Consider the following 5,564-nt stretch of genomic DNA (forward strand, 5'->3'; position numbering starts at 1 on the left):
CCATACTAGGGCCGTACTTGCCTCAATTACAATTGAGATTTCTATTTAAAGAGGTTATAGAAACCTTAAAGCAGCAATACGTAGTTCTGTTCCAAAACTAGCAAGCTAACTACCTAAAAGGCATGCAAAAACCTTGCAAACACCACCAACAGCCCAGTTGACACTAATAGAAGCTTGCCCAGACACTAACTGGCTTCCATTTTTGCAGGGTATTCCAGCCCGGTATACAAAACTACATAGGGCATATCTGGATGGCTAGTGGGAAAGACACAGGTGTTTATCTGTCCTTAACATGACCATATGCTATCAAAATGAATTTGAGGATGGTACCAAAACTAGTTGCCTATAAAACCAATACTTCAAAAAAGTGTCAATTTGTTGCATAGTGTTACTTTAAAATGGAGGCTATTTGCTGTTTGATTTTCAGCTGTGCTGCCAAGCCCATTGGAACATAATCACACATAACTCTGATTATGCCTCAGAACATCAAGTCAACCATTCTCACATTTCTAGATAACTATTTATCTTTCTCCAGTTGCTGGATACTTCTTTGCTACCAAAAACCTCGTCTCCACAAACAATCAAAGTCTGTGGAAGTAGAAAATGAGGTCGTTATTTATATGTGCACGGTGGTTGGAAATAAGCGTGCTATTATCCAAAGGCACTTCTGACATCAAGAGCAGCTGCATCAGGAGGAACACAATATTCCAGATGATTTATTTTCTATTTTCTCTTCCCAGTGAGCATCAGAGAGCAATATGACAAGCAAGAGGAGCTGCTTGCGACACTGTGACCAGGGCCAATATCCTGCTGATTAGGACCTACCTATATTTTCATTCAGCAATAACAGTGCACAGTTATGGAAGCACGGTATACAAGGAAACATTCAAGTTATAGAAAACAGCTTTGGATGTTCAAACAGGATTTTATGTTTAATTGTGATTGAAAGCTTTGCTCTTCAGGTAAAAATTAGTTAGTAGTGTGATTAAGCATCCCTTCCTTCCAGGTGTCATGTGCAATGAATTGTAAACGCCATACTTGAAAGTGGTCTGTTGACAGTGAAGACTTCTTTGCATCTTTTGGTAAGAAACTCTGTTGTTGAGTTGATAAGTCAGGTGATAGATAGATAGATAGATAGATAGATAGATAGATAGATAGATAGATTACTTTATTGATCCTCAAAGGGAAATTGCAATGTTGCAGCAGCAATTCACATAAATCACAAAACACACTTGTAGGTAAAAACATAGTATTAACACATTTTTATATATACAAACTACTATACTACAAGGTCAAATAAATAGAATAATAAAGATATAGCTCTAACTGTGCAAATGATATGTAGTATTAGCATCGCCACTCAGAGGATTAGCCTCCTCTCCCGGCACAGAGGGGAGCCATTATATATCTCTTTATTACAGCGGTCCTTATTAAAACTGAAAACACTCTGCTGTCTGACCAATAGGTCCTGCAGGGGATGTGAAGTGTTGTCCAGCAGTTTGTGCAACATCCTCTCAACAACCAACTCTAGTGGCTCCAGAGCAGTCCCCAACACAGAGCCAGCCTTCATCTAAGTATCTAAACATTTAAATAACAGTATCTGGTAGCATTATAAATTCAGCTCTTAACTTGTGGAGGGAGTAATAGGGATTTGTTCAAGGCATTTCAGCACCCTGGCCAGAGACCAAGCCAACCGCACTCCCTCTATTAGCTTAAAACCTGCAGATTTGGAAGTTGACCTCATGAACCAGCCACAGTAATAATAGCATGGGAATGCTGACATATTACGTCTGGCATATGATCTTTTAACACTGATTCATTTCCCACCTGCATTTTGATTAAAGCAATTCAGATATTCACGCCGAAGTATTCATGTACTGCTATCAATGGTCTGTCTTTTCAGTTGGTGTTCATAGTAGGCAGAGGGGAGCTTAAAGCTGTTTGTCGTTTGTGAAAGGTCTGATATTGTGCTTTCTTCTGAAGCCTTTACAACACTGACAATTCACCAAGAACATTCTGGTACAAGGATTGCATCCACAATATAACTGATAACCAAACAAGTCTCTCCCAGGGATAAGTTCCTCCCACTAACTGTGTTGCAAAATTTAAAAAGGCAGATTTAAGTCTCCGACATGTTATAATTTCATGAGCCACAGTGCTCAGGGGGTATCGCACAACTCATGTGTTCCTGAGCCGCATTATGAGGCTTAAGATTGTTTGTTTGCCCTTTGTATTACAGAGAAAGCCACTCGCTTCCTACTGCCCAGAAGAAAAGCGCTAATCTAGTTGGGAACAGTCCTCAGAATGGGAACATGGACCACAGTGCAGTTTTTCAGAGTCAATAGCTGATAGACTAGCAGAATAGCGATATTCCAACCAACAAATAAGGAACAATAGAGCGTAAAGCCACCCCCCTTAGTGTGTAACAATCAAGAGTGGTACAGTCCTATTTGCATAAAAGACTACAGTTTACAATTGTGATGAGGAGTACTGGCTGTGTTTGGCATCAGTAAAAATGTCTTTTGTCATTTCATTACAACTATGCTCGGAGCTGTTTGTTTCTATTTTCAATTTGCCTTGCTTGGTCGCTTGACGTCCCATCGACTATCATCCATTGCAAATGTTTGCGGGTCTTGATGACAGGATAAAAGGAATGTTTGATTCATATCCTCATCTCTGGAAGCTTTAGTACGTGCGCGGGGGATGTTAGACTAACAACTGTACAAAGAGAGGGATGAGTTTCCTGTACAATCAACTGGCAGACCTCCCATAGATGGCCCTTTGAGGTGTTAAGCACGACATGCCGCCTCCATCTCCGCAATCCATAAATCAAACCATTAGCACACTGCAAAAACTGCTTTTCTAACCTAGGGTTATTATTCTTATATTAAGATGAAAAAATCTACTTGGTCTTGTTTTTAGCAAAATTGGACTTACCTAGTGTTGTCTTGATAAGGTTATTTTTACCTATTTCAAGCAAATATTACTTGCGCTGCCTTGATAAGCACATTTGAACTTAATTTGAGTTCTTTAACACTAGATATGAGCACTGTATCTTAAAAGAATCCATTTCAAGTGTGGTAGTCTTATTTTAAGCAATAGTGTCAAGTTGAAAACGTCTCATTTCAAGCATAAATTCACTTGTTATTTTCTTATTGCATTAAAGGTCATAATTCAAGTTATTTTTAACTAGATATGAGTTTTAACAACCACTTAATTGCATTACGTAGCAAAAGTGACCTAAATCACTTAAAAAACACAGTCAAATATACTTGCGATACTTGTGGATTACCATTGATCATAAGATGCTCAGTCAGAAATGTTGTCATAAACCACAAGTTTTCCTCGAACTCGGTGGCAGGATCGAATTCACTCGAACGCACCCAACACATCTCAAACGTCGCTTGAGCTGCATGCCAGTGATGTGAACTGAAGCAAGTACAAGAGCTGTGCCTTTCGACTTCAAACGCTAAAGGTAAGTTAACATAATTTAACCTCTGCCTACTTTGGTAATTCGTCAGCAATATTGAAAACAAACATGTTTGTAAAAGACCAAGACTTCTGGTTGAAGTTATTAACTTGTTAGCAAACAAAGCTAGCACACTTGACGTCAGCTAAGACAGCTAACCTAGCACAATAATTCAATTGAAGCCATGTCGACTGAGCTAACGTCTCTCATATGTTTTAAACTAGTGCCAGGTAATACATGGTCAGAAAGTGTCCCTAGTAGTCTTGTCTGTAAAAAGTAAGCAAGTTCAGAGGATTCATTTAGTGTGAATGTTGGTGATATAATAGCTAGTAGCTGCAGTTAGCTCTTAGCTAACTAGCTACTCTATAGGTTAAGGATCCCCCACCCTGAGTGAAGCTTCGACTTGAAGTTGAAGATTATTTTCTTTCTGAAAGAGTAACAACCCTTTTCTTTAAATTACAGATGGAGCAATTGGACAAGACAACACAGTCACTTCTGGAAGGTAAGTCTATGATAGTACATATGATAGAAGATGGTTAGATAAAGCCAAAGATTGTGGCTAGACTGGCTATGCATGGTTTCCCTAGAAGTGAATAGTTAGTTAGCTGGCTGGCATGGAGTGGCAGTAAGAAATGTAATAACAAAAATAGTAATAAAAACTTAAAGCTGTGTAAGGGATAATGTACAGTGAGGTGGTCATTATCGCGGCATAGCCGATGTGCTACTACACTTTTCCTTGAATCTCAGCAAACTGGTGGTTGTCACTGGAGGGTTCTAACACCACTACATTTGTCATTTGTACAAGTGACCCATTACATTGACTTGCAGCTTACTCAGTGCCCTTATGTATCCATAGTTTCAGGGTCATCATAAATATTGCACATTAACTTATACCACTTTGTTTGCAGCTGCACAGGCCATTGCCTTGTTGGAGGCGCTCCTAAAAATGTTCCCTTACCCAACCGCCCCTCCAAGAAAAGTCGGCAAGTGAGGCACTGTACCATGTTCTTGAGGTGGGTTTTAGTGTCAGTACATAATGCTTTCATTTGTGAATTTCATGTGTGTGGTTTAACTTAATTCTGCCCCCCTCCCCTCAATTTGTTGCTTTCAGCCATCTGAGGACGCCAATGTCTTCTTGCGTAACTGATGACCTTGCCAAGGGACATGCTTCTGGAATCCCTCATGATACTGATGGGATGCTACTATGTGTTCCAGTTAACATATTCCAAGTGTATTGCTAGGCTATTGTCCATAATACAAACAGAGGTACTCAAAGATCTTATTCACGAGAGTGACAAGACGACAACATATAAAAAGGTGCTTGCTGACTGTCAAGCATTCATCCAAACCTAGTCTGTCTCTCCCTCTCTCTTTGTCAACCTCCTACTGTATGTCACTCTTCTGTATGTCACTCCCCCCGCCCCCCCCCCTAACTCTTTCTCTATATGTCTGGAGGTCAGGACAGCACACAGTAACACAACGTCCAATGTATTTCCAGCTACATTTGTCAATGATTTGTTGACTGTTTGATGTGTTGCTGAATTGTCATCGTTTATGTAGATGTCAATGTACCTTGTGTCTGACAGTTTACTTAAATCATTATGTGTAATATGTAATTAAGTACATTTAAGCATTCTGATGCTTATTATTGTTCACTACTCTCAAATGGCTGTTATTGGTTTTCTTCATTAACAGGCTAATAAAACAGTGATAAATAATGTGTTGTGTCACGTTTCCTGATTTTAAGAGCTTGTGGTCTGATTTTAAGTAACTTCATGCTTAAGAAGTACTCCAGGTTTGGTGATGACAGACTTCTTTGGAAGTTACTAGATGACTTGAAATCAGTGTTGTCAGTCTAAATTTCACTTTTATTATTGTGGTCCTATGTAAAAGCCTGAATTGTCTCTTATTTCAAGTACTAATGCCTCAGAAGTTCACTAGATTTGAGTGACATCAGGCTTATTTTGAGGTAACTACATGGTTTGAAATGAGTGGAATTAGTCTTATTTCAGGACATTCTGTGCTTGAATTGTCTTATTTCAAGTACTAATGCCTCAGAAGTTCACTAGATTTGAGTGACATCAGGCTTATTTTG

The 5,564-nt window shown here is 39.2% G+C and overlaps 1 long non-coding RNA gene across 2 annotated transcripts; it reads left to right on the plus strand.

Moving 5' to 3' along the window:
* The first annotated feature begins 3,339 nt into the window (after positions 1 to 3,339).
* LOC122133164 lies at positions 3,340 to 5,187 on the plus strand. Of its 2 annotated transcripts, XR_006152577.1 has the most exons (4): positions 3,340 to 3,475; positions 3,932 to 3,971; positions 4,378 to 4,482; positions 4,581 to 5,187. It is a non-coding gene; the product is annotated as an uncharacterized LOC122133164 (long non-coding RNA). The 2 variants fall into 2 exon arrangements; XR_006152576.1 differs by lacking the exon at positions 3,340 to 3,475 and having other exon boundaries at positions 3,717 to 3,971.
* The last annotated feature ends 377 nt before the right edge of the window (positions 5,188 to 5,564 follow it).

The sequence above is a fragment of the Clupea harengus genome, chromosome 9, assembly GCF_900700415.2.
Source record: "Clupea harengus chromosome 9, Ch_v2.0.2, whole genome shotgun sequence".
Taxonomy (NCBI): domain Eukaryota; kingdom Metazoa; phylum Chordata; class Actinopteri; order Clupeiformes; family Clupeidae; genus Clupea; species Clupea harengus.